Raw genomic sequence first — 10,200 nt, forward strand, 5'->3', positions numbered from 1 at the left:
TTCTCACCGCACATTCTGCTCCTGCCTGGCTCCATTTCCACCGCCTGGCCCACATACAGGTGGTCGTGGACCCACTTTTAGGCCCATTCAACTATCCCCTCTATATAATGTCACCGTGTTAGATTCAGCCCATCTGTGTCACTTAGCAATCTCTGTTTGCAAGGAAAAGAAACAAATTCTGGCTGTCTTTTTTTAGTGGAAACTTTTTTATTCAGAAAAAAAAAATGTTTTCCAACCACACACAGGTGGGGTATTAGCTAGGGGGAGGTGTCTGCCTATCCAGCCCTGGCCCTCAGCTCGTGTGCTTTGGGAAGTAATAAGGGGTGTGGGGTAACGCCCCCCCCCAAATAAACATGGTGTATGTATGTATATGGAAAGGAGAGGAGTTCAGAAGCAGTGTGGGGGGGCGGGGGCTTGGGAAGGGAAAGGCGAGGTCAGTACTGGGAACTGGAGGTGGGAGATCATTGCATAACATTTCTTGTTGATCATACCACCATGGACACCTTTTTTGCCCATCAGCAGGACTAGCATCTTGGCAGTCATGGTAATAATGATGGTGAAGGTGGGGGGTCCACAGATGCTCTTGGTATGAAGAATTTTCATGATACATTCCCCGTCCTGCAGCAGTGAGTCCCAGATCACAGGTCATTTCTGATCCCCAACTGTCAGCCCATTCAGAAAACACTTGACCCGGTCTTTGCCAACTAGAACCACAACCCTAGCTGGCGTGATGTTGATGAAGGTTTTCCAGGGGATGGCAGCCCAGACAGAGGGCGAGTCCTGATGGCCCACATGGCCGCATCCTGAGAGGTCCCATCTGCTGTGAGGTTGTTGAGGTCGGCGTTCCACCGGGCCATGGCACTGCTGCTGGGACGATGGGCTGGGCTCAGGCCACCTCTGGCTGGCAGGCAGGGGGAGAAGGGGGGTCGCGGTGGCGGAGAGCTTGGAATGTGCGCTGCCGCCTGGATTGTGGCTCTGCTAACTGTGCAGCAGCCCTCACACTGCCTCTTCCTCTTTTTAAAAATAATTTGTTTGGAGGCTCTGGAAGTGTAATTAACAAAATAGTGCTGAACAGCCGGGTCACGATTAGGGCAAAGAAGCAAGACGCTTCGGGAATCCAGGTAGCAGGAACCATCAGACACACTTTACAGGACGTTGCTGTCGGGAGAAATCAGCTGTAACCCTGTTCTGTCACTCTCAAGATTCTGGTTCCCGGGAAGCAGGGGCTGGCTGGCCTGGCCGGGCCACATGCCCACCCCTTGGCAAGATGGGAGGCACCTGGATTCTTCCAGGCTGCACCAGTGGGGAAGGCAGAGCTAGGTGTTGTCATCAGATGCTGAGTTGGTTGCTAGTCAGGGGAAAACACTGGATTCCATTCTGCTGTCCTTCTGTTTTAACTTGCACAGATTCTAGAGATAAAGGAAGCCAGGACGGGGAAGAGTCAGTGCGGCATGCAAAGGGTAACCTGGGGTCAGGCTCCAGCAGGGCCCACCGAGCAGAGCACGTGGCAGGTGATCCTGAAGGTAACTGGGCAGGCCTGGGGCACTATGGCATCAGTCAGTCCAGAGCCGACCCCACCAAGGGGCAGGCTAGGACTTAAGGAGTGTTTGTGGGCTCAGTGCTCACCACCCTACAGTTAACACGCAGGGACAGGTTTCAGAAGCAAGACCAATTTCAATCTCCAGGGCCCGGGAGGTTTTCCGGCTTTCTGGTGACTAGGAGCCTGAGCTGCCTCCTTCTTCCTTCTCTCCTTGGGCCCTGCTCCTAATGAAAATTCTTAGGCCCTTCCCTAGTGGCTGCTCTTGTTTGCCCCCTAGTGGCCATGTCTGGTGTGACAGTGCTCTCTCGTCTCAAAGAAAAAGTCCCCGTCCTAGCCCATTTGGCCCAGTGGATAGAGCGTTGGACTGTGGACTGGAGGATCCCGGGTTTGATTCTGTTCAAGGGCAAATGCCCAGGTTGCAGGCTTGATCCCCAGTAGAGGGTGTGCAGGAGCAGCCGATCAATGATTCTCTCTCATCATTGATGTTTCTATATTTCTCACTTTCCCTTCCTCTTTGAAATAATATATATGTATATATATATATATATTAAAGCCCTAGCCAGTTTGGCTCAGTGGATAGAGCATCAGCCTGTGGACTGACTGAAGGATTCAATTCCAGTCAAGGGCACATGCCTGGGTTGTGGGCTTGATCCCCAGTAGAGGGCGTGCAGGAGCAGCTGATCAATGATTCTCTCTCGTCATTGATGTTTCTATCTCTCTCACTCTCTTCATTCCTCTCTGAAATCAATAAAAAAACATTTAAAAAAAATAAATAAATGAGAAACATATTTTTTTTTAAAAGTCCCCAACCTGCAGATAGGGATTTAGCTCTGCATCCTGAAAATGGCCCAGTAGATTAAGCAAGCATTTTTTCCAAACAAAGAATTGTCGCCAGAAGTTTTTTCCCCCAATGGATTGATTGACGTAATGTAACTACAAGTCCTATGAAAGCATGAACGATTATATCCTGCGAGCTACGTTCCATGTCAGTTACATTGAAAAGAGTAGAAGTGCATGGACACAAGGACGCTCCTAGGATGCGGCAAATGTCAGACCACAGTTGCAGCGACCTCCGAGACGGCCCTCCTGGCTCCGTGGGCCGTACACTGGGGAGAAAGGCATACACTGTTAAAATGTCAGCCTGTCAACACATAACATGCCCTTCTCCCAGGAACTTCCATATCAGCACGCGCATACCATTTCCTGGGCTTCCTTGACCACACAAGACCTCTCACCGCCTTCAGACATGTCTGCCAGCTTTTCTTCTCCAGATACCAGCAGCTTTTGATCCACCACCAGCCATTTGCAGCCCCCACGGAGTAGGCATTCCTAGAAGACAGGCTAGATGTCATTTGCAAAGAGAAGAGGAGGAGGAGGAGAAGGAGGAGGAGGAGGAGAGTTACTGTATTAAACACTTAATATTAACTCAGACCTGTGGACACCCCCATCTTACAGGGGCAGGCCCAGACACCCCACAGCTACAAGAGGCAGGGACCCCATGAACAATGAGTGGGGGGTAGGGCTGGGGGAGGCTTCCTGGGAAAATGGCTGCACCCACTAAACCAGTTTGTGCCAGAGGGTGGTGCCATTGGTTTCTAGTTGCAAGGCTATTTCACTCTTCCTGATTAGGACAGGTAATCTGAGTACAGCGGTCACCATCCTCCTCTCCTGCTGCAAGCTTTCCCTTGTGTCTTTAGCCCAGAGCCTCTACTTGGGTGGTGACACTAGCCTGGCCATGCATTCCAGGTCCTTAGCTCTCCTTAGCCTTGAGGTGTGAATGACATTTACCCTCATGAATAGTCATATAACTAGGGGTCTATTCTTCTCATTAGGACATATGGCCTTGATTACGCTGCTCTGGGGAGGTCGTTGGATTATTATGGAAACCATGACTTTCTTTTTAAGTTTTTAAAAATATATTTTATTGATTCCAGAAAGGAAGGGAGAGGAAAGGGAGATAAACACATTCATGATGAGAGAGAATCATTGATCGGCTGCCTTCGGCACACCCCCTACTGGGGCTCGAGCCCAAAACCCAGGCATGTGCCCTTGACTGGAATTGAACCCGGGACCCTTTAGTCTGCAGGCCGACGCTCTATCCACTGAGCCAAACCAGCTAGGGTGAAACCATGGCTTTAGGGCTGGATACTATAGGCAATACAGACAGAGGCGATGTATGAAAGTGAAACAGACTCCCCCAGCGAGCTGTGCTCCTTTCCCTGACGGTGCTATCCACCCGAGTTAGGTGGTTAGTAAGCAAGTTGCAGGTAAAGGGCATTCCCCTCAGTTAATTGCAAGGGCAATCATGCAATCCTGCGACTATGCCAAAGTGTTTTGTGCTGTTCTCAGCCTATTAATAACCCATGTTATTGGCTGGACCAGCCCTTGTGATTCTTATTATGATTGCAAGATGCACCTCAGCAATAACCATAAAGAAACTTTGAAAAAAAATCAAGGTTTATTATTTACAGGACCTGGAAATTACACAGCACACCTGGAGCCATGCAGCAAGGTCACAGGTAAAGAGAAAGTGCACAGGCCTGGGTTTCTGCTTTTATTAGGGTCGAACGTGTGGGTAGGGTTTTTGTTTGTTTTGTTTTTAATATATTTTTATTGATTTCAGAGAGGAAGGGAAAGGGAGAGAGAGATAGAAACATCAATGATGAGAGAAAATCATAGATTGGGTGCCTCCTGCACGCCCCCTACTGGGGATTGAGCTCTCAAGCCGGGCATGTGCCCTTGACCACAATCTTACCCAGGACCTTCCAGTTCGCAGGCCAACGCTCTATCCACTGAACCAAACCAGCTTGGGCAAGGGGTCAGGGGTTTTTGCAGGCTCACTCTTTATTGGTGAATTTAAAAGTAAAAGCAGGAATTTAAAGTGAGAGTAGAGAAAATAGAAGAAAACAAGTGGCCTAGATGGTCAGTTATTGAAATCAACCTGAGATCTCTAAAACAAAAGGAGCCACAATATGGGGAAGTGGCCTGGCTCTTTGGGAAGGAAATCGACATACAAGTCCAGGGAGCGCAGAAAGTCCCAAACAAGATGAACCCAAAGGCCCCACACCAAGACACGACATAAAGACTGTCAGCTGAGCCCTGGCCAGTTGCTCAGTGGATAGAGTGTAAGCGCTTGGACTGAAGGGTCTCGGGTTCAATTCCCAGTCAGGGGCACATACTTGGGTTGCAGGTTTGATCCCTGGCCCTGCTCCAGGCTCATTCAGGAGACAACCAATCAATGTGTTTCTCTCACATCAATATTTTTTTTTTCTCTCCCATTCCTTCCCTTCCACTCTCTCGAAAAATGGAAAAAACATCTTGGATGAGGACTAAAAATTATTTTTAAAGACCATCAGCTGATTTCTCAACAGAAACTTTGTGGGCCAGAAGAGAGTGGCAAGAAATATTTGAAGTGATGAAAAGCAAGGACCTACAACCAAAATTACCCAGTAAAGCTATCATTTAGAATCAAAGGACATATATGAAGTGCTTCTCAGACAAGAAAAAGCTAAAGGAGTTCATCACCACCAAACAAGTATTATATGAAATGTTAAAGAGTCTTCTTTAAGAAGAAGAAAAAGATAAAAAATACGAACAATAAAATGGCAATAAGTACATATCTATCAACAATTGAATCTAAAAAAAACAACAAATAAGCAGAACAGGAACAAACTCATAGATACAGTGAACATTTTGATGTTTGCCAGATGGGAGGGGGCGTTTAGGGGAATGCATGAAAAAAGTGAAAGGGTTAAGAAGTACAAATTGCTTGTTACAGAGTAGTCATGGGGATGTAAAATACAGCATAGAGAATATAGTCAATAATCTATATATATAAAGGCTAACATGCAAAGTGTCCCCACTGTAGTTTGACTGGGAGACCAGTTCTATCACTTGCACTGACCACAAGGGGGCGGCGCAGAATGAAGGAAGGCCCCGGCTGGTAGCCAGAAGGCCCCCATTGGCCCTGATCACCAGCCAGGCCTAGGGACCCTACCCGTGCACGAATTTCAAACACTGGGCCTCTAGTATTCTAATAACTATGCATGGTGCCAGATGTGTATGAGATCTATCAGGATGATCACTTAGTAAGTTATATAGTGTCAAATCACCAGGATATACACCTGAATCTAATATAATAATGTATGTCAACTGTAATTTAAATATTAAAGATGATTTAAAAATCTATATATATAAAAGCTCAGCAACCATTATGGAGGAACAACCAGAATGACCAGTCACTATGACACACACTGACCACCAGGGAGCAGATGATCAATGCAGGAGCTGCCCCCTGGTGGTCAGTGCGCTCCCACAGCGAGAGTGCCGCTTATCATTACAATGGAACAACATTGGACAAAATGACCAGGAATCAACCCGTGACCTCCTGGTTCATAGGTTGACGCCAAACAACTGAACCACACCAGATGGGCATATAGGTAATTCTTTTTTTTTTTAAATATATTTTATTGATTTTTTACAGAGAGGAAGGGAGAGAGATAGAGAGTTAGAAACATCGATGAAAGAGATACATCGATCAGCTGCCTCCTGCACATCTCCTACTGGGGATATGCCCGCAACCAAGGTACATGCCCTTGACCGGAATCGAACCTGGGACCCTTCAGTCCGCAGGCCAACTCTCTATCCACTGAGCCAAACCGGTTTTGGCAGGTAATTCTTTTTAATGGATGCATAATATTTCATTATATGGACATTTCATAACCTATATATGTCATCACTATGAATGTACTGTATAAAAGTGTTTGGACATTTGAATAAATTTCATAGAAGGAAGATTGCTGAGTCAAAGGGATTTGCATTGAAAATTAGGATGGTTGCTGCTAAATTTGAAACAGACAAAATAATATGTTCCCCAAAATTGCTCAATTGAGTCAAGTCCTACCGGAACAAATTGCTCCATCGAGTTATGCCCTGCTGGGACTAAGGCAGTTATTAATAGGTAGCTATAAAACAATGGTCCAGTAACTACCCTGACTTCTTCTTTTTATTTATTTTTTATTGTTGTTAATCCTCACCAGAGGATATTTTCCCATTAATTTATTTTTAGAGAAAGTGGAAGGGAGGGGAAGAGACAGAAAGAAAAAAACACCGATGTGAGAGAGACACATCGATTGGTTGCCTTCCCCTGACCAGGGCCAGGGATCGAGCCTGCAACCAGCATATGTGCCCTTGACCGGAACTGAACCTGGGACCCTTCAGTCCGTAGGCCGACACTCTATCACTGAGCCAAACCAGCTAGGGCTACCCTGACTTCCTTTAAGTTTGTTTTTCAGATCAAGAGTGTGTGTGTGTGTGGGGGGGGAGGTAATGGAGGGATAAGGACACAGATGTAATACTTTAATCAATAAAAAAATTTAAAAAAAAAAGAAGAAGAAAAAAAAAAGAAAGCCAAGCCTCAAACCCCAAAGACAAACTCAAACCTAGTTGGGAAAGTCCTGCACCCCATAATAAGTGCTGTACAATCCCAGGACACTTGGTTCTGCTGACATATGCCGGGTATCAATTTCCGTATACTGTGTTCTAAAAAAGGAAAAAGCCAGCCACCCTACACGCCGATTGCTTAACCCCAGCAACTGCTGTATTCCCAGGGAATACAAACCCCTAACTCCTCATTCTGGGTGCAGAACCTGGGAAGCTACCTCAGTGTTCTCACCCTCTGCAGGGCCTCAATCAATCTACCTTTGCTTTTGTCAGTGTCCCTGGTCTAAATTCTTTTTAAAAAATATGTTTTTACTGATTTTAGAGAGAGAGGAAGGAGGAGGGAGAGAAGGGTAGAAACGTCGATGAGAGAGAAACATCAGCATCTAGGCTGCCTCCTGCATTCCCTTGCTATGAATTGATCGTGTGCCCTGACCCCTGAATGGACTTGAATTAGAGACCTCTTGGTGCACGGGTCGATGCTCAACACTGGCCCACACCATCTGAGCTAAATTATTTTACATTAGGAGTCAAGAACCCAAACTCATCGGCAACAAACGGTTTCCAGAAAAGTTGTACAAATTTATACTCACACTTTAAAATTAGTCCATCTCCCCCCACTCTCACTAAATTTGAAACAGATAGAATAAGATGTTCCCAAACATTATTTTGTCCATGTTTACTAAATTTATGCATTGAAAACACCACCACAATAAATAGAATGCCAATACCACCTGTCACAAATAAAAGATAGCCAATAAAAACAGGGCTGTAAAAGTCTGGGAACTTTTCCCACCTGCCCTAAGCCCACGGCCCGTTCCCTGGTTACAGGGGAAGTCAGCCCGGGTTCCAGAGGCATGAGAACATCTGGGCGCCAAGCTGAGCCTGTCTCCTGGCATAAGAGGACTGCCAGAGGATGGGAGGGGGTCCTTTTCTTGCTCGTTGTGCTTAATGCAGGCCCGACACTACCCGCAAAACATCTCAAGGGAGTGAGGGAGGGGATCCACCCGATACTCTGGGACTACTGGGCTAGAGGCTCCCTCTGCGTCAAGCTTCACACAGCGTGGGAAATGCGCTCTCTGAGCACACCTTCAGGCCACCACGAGGTTCCCCTCCCCATGTGCCCGCTCTCACACGGAGGCCTGGCAACTCCCTCTCCCCGCGCAGGCCTCCCAGCGGAGGTCACCTCTGACTCAGGTGGGACACCAGGCAGAGGAGTCCCACCAGCAGGAGCCAGCGCACACCGAGCATCATGAGCAGGAAGAGGAGCAGGACGGAGGTCACCGGCTCCAGGCCTGGTGTCCGCGATGCCACTGGGGGAAGCCCATGTTCACCAGCTGCGGGTTGAGGTCATCGAAGGGTGACTGAGCAGCACCTAGCCTGGCTCCCCGCTGCTGCTGCTGCTTCCGGAGACCAGGACCCCCGAGGGGGGCACCATGGTCCCTGTTGAGCAAGCTCTGCCGAGGGGTGCTACTGCGCGGTGGGGCAGGGGGACCGTCATCCTGCATGATTTCCTCACTGGCCAAGATGCACACCATCCTCCCAGGGTGCTGGGTCCCTGCTGGGCTGCACCTTTCCTCAGACCTCAAAAGGGCCAAAACGGTTACTGGCCCCCATCTCTTGCCCGTGGCCTGGAACCTGCTGGCCCCCGCAGAAAGCCAAGTGGGTCCTGGCCCCCAAAGTCCCTCTGTGCTTGGTCATCCCCATCCCCTGCCCTCGGTGCACCTGACCCTACGGATGGGGGAAGTGGGGTGCTCCCGGGTAGTGGAGCCCAGCTCTGAAACCAGGCCCTTGCGATAGGGAAAGGATGCACCCCCCGCACCCACACGTCCCAACACCTACCTGCAGGCCACTCACTAATTCTTTTTTTATTTTTATTACTATTACTGACTTTAGAGAAAGAGAGGGAAGGAGAGAAAGCGAGAGAGGAACACTGATTTGTTGTTCCACTTATTTATGCATTAATTGGTTGCTTCTCGGATGTGCCCTGACTGAAGATCAAACCCACTACTTTGGCCTAAGGCAGTGATGGCGAACCTTTTGAGCTTAGCGTGTCAGCATTTTGAAAAACCCTAACTTAACTCTGGTGCCGTGTCACATATAGAAATTTTTTGATATTTGCAACCATAGTAAAACGAAGACTTATATTTTTGATATTTATTTTATATATTTAAATGCCATTTAACGAAGAAAAATCAACCAAAAAAATGAGTTCGCGTGTCACCTCTAAGATGCGTGTCATAGGTTCGCCATCACTGGCCTAAGGGGATGATGCTCTAACCAACTGAGCTACCTGGCCAAGGTGTCACACTAATTCTTTAAAAAAATATTTGTAATCTGTTGGGTAAAGAATGTTTTACTTGACTATATGACTGATGCTGGAATTCAGTAGTTTCTCGTGTTTGTTGGTCATTTGCTTTCTTCTGCAAATTACTTATTCAAATCCTTTTTTCTTTCATTCTTTTTCTTCTTTTTAAATATATTTTTATTGATTTCAGAGAGTAAGGGAGAGGAAGAGAAAACCAATGATGAGAGAGAATCATTGATTGGCTGCCTCTTGCATGCCCCCTACTGGGGATCGAGCCCACAACAGGGGCAAGTGCCCTGACCAGGAATGGAACCCACACCTCCTGGTTCATAGGTCCATGCTCAACCACTGAGCCATACCGGCTGGGCCAAATCCTTTTCCTATTGGACATTTTGGCCTTTTTAAAAAAATATATTTTTATTGATTTCAGAGAGGAAGGGAGAGGGAGAGAGAGATAGAAACATCAATGATGAGAGAGAATCATTGATTGGCTGCCTCCTGCATGCCCCACACTGGGGATCGAGCCCGCAACCCAGGCATGTGCCCTGACCGGGAATCGCACCTGCGACCCTTCAGTCCACAGGCCGACGCTCTATCCACTGAGCCAAACCAGCTCGGGCTTGGCCTTTTTCTTAGTGATTTGTAGTTATAAGTATTTTCTATGTAAAATTGTGTTTGTAATAGATGTCCCATGTATTTTTCTCCCAGCCAGTCAATATGTCAGCTTTGTGTATAGTCTTTAGCCTTAAAGAATTTTAAATATTTGTTAGTAAGTACAGATTAAATCCCGAGTTTCTTTACTGTTTAAAAAGAACCTAGAGGGCTTATAAGAATATGTCACAGGCTAAAAATGAAGAATAAGACCAGGACAAGACAGACTAACGGTGGGATATAAAGATGGGACCCCAAGACA

The 10,200-nt window shown here is 47.1% G+C and overlaps 2 pseudogenes; both read right to left on the bottom strand.

Moving 5' to 3' along the window:
• Positions 1-387: 387 nt before the first annotated feature.
• On the bottom strand, positions 388-857 carry LOC102767791 (annotated as a pseudogene).
• A 7,304-nt stretch (positions 858-8,161) lies between these two features.
• On the bottom strand, positions 8,162-8,517 carry LOC102763116 (annotated as a pseudogene).
• Between the last annotated feature and the right edge of the window lie 1,683 nt (positions 8,518-10,200).

This window comes from Myotis davidii, unplaced genomic scaffold (genome assembly GCF_000327345.1).
Source record: "Myotis davidii unplaced genomic scaffold, ASM32734v1 scaffold363, whole genome shotgun sequence".
Taxonomy (NCBI): Eukaryota; Metazoa; Chordata; class Mammalia; order Chiroptera; family Vespertilionidae; genus Myotis; species Myotis davidii.